Raw genomic sequence first — 755 nt, 5'->3', positions numbered from 1 at the left:
GCATCAATCCTTCCAATGAATATTCAGGACCGATTTCCTTTAGGACTGACTGGTTTGATCTCCTTGCTGTCCAAGGGAATCTCGAGAGTCTTCTCCAACATCACAGTTCAAAAGCATAAATTCTTTAGCACTTAGTCTTCTTTGTGGTCCAACTCTCACATCCGTATATGGCTACTGGAAAAACCATAGCTTTAACTATGGACCTTTGTTGGCAAACCGATGTCTCTGCTTTTTAATATCCTGTCTAGGTTTTTCATAGCTGCCCTTCCAAGGAGTGAGCGTCTTTTAATTTCACAGCTGCAGTCACCATCCACAGTGATTTTGGAGCCCAAGAAAATAAAATCTGTCATTGCTTCCACTTTTTCCCCTTTCTATTTGCCATGAAGTGATGGAACCAGATGCCAAGATTTTAGTTTTTTGAATGTTGAATTTTAAGCAAGCTTCTTCATTCTCCTCTTTAACCCTCATCAAAAAGCTCTTTAGTTCCTCTTCACTTTCTGGTATTAGAGTGGTATCATCTGCATATTTGAGGTTATTGATATTTCTCCTGTCATCATGATTCCAGCTTGTGATTTATCCAGCCTGGCATTTCACATGATGTACTCTGCATGTAATTTAAATAAGAAGGTGACAATATACAGCCTTGTGATACTCCTTTCCCAATTTTGAACCAATCTATTGTTCCATATCTGGTCCTAACTGTTGCTTCTTGTCCTGCATACAGGTTTCTCAGGAGTCAGGTATTCTCTGGTATT

The sequence above is a fragment of the Bison bison genome, unplaced genomic scaffold (assembly GCF_000754665.1).
Source record: "Bison bison bison isolate TAMUID 2011002044 unplaced genomic scaffold, Bison_UMD1.0 scf7180017863181, whole genome shotgun sequence".
NCBI lineage: Eukaryota > Metazoa > Chordata > Mammalia > Artiodactyla > Bovidae > Bison > Bison bison.
The sequence above is the reverse complement of the archived record's forward strand: the minus strand, read 5'-3'. Positions refer to the sequence as shown.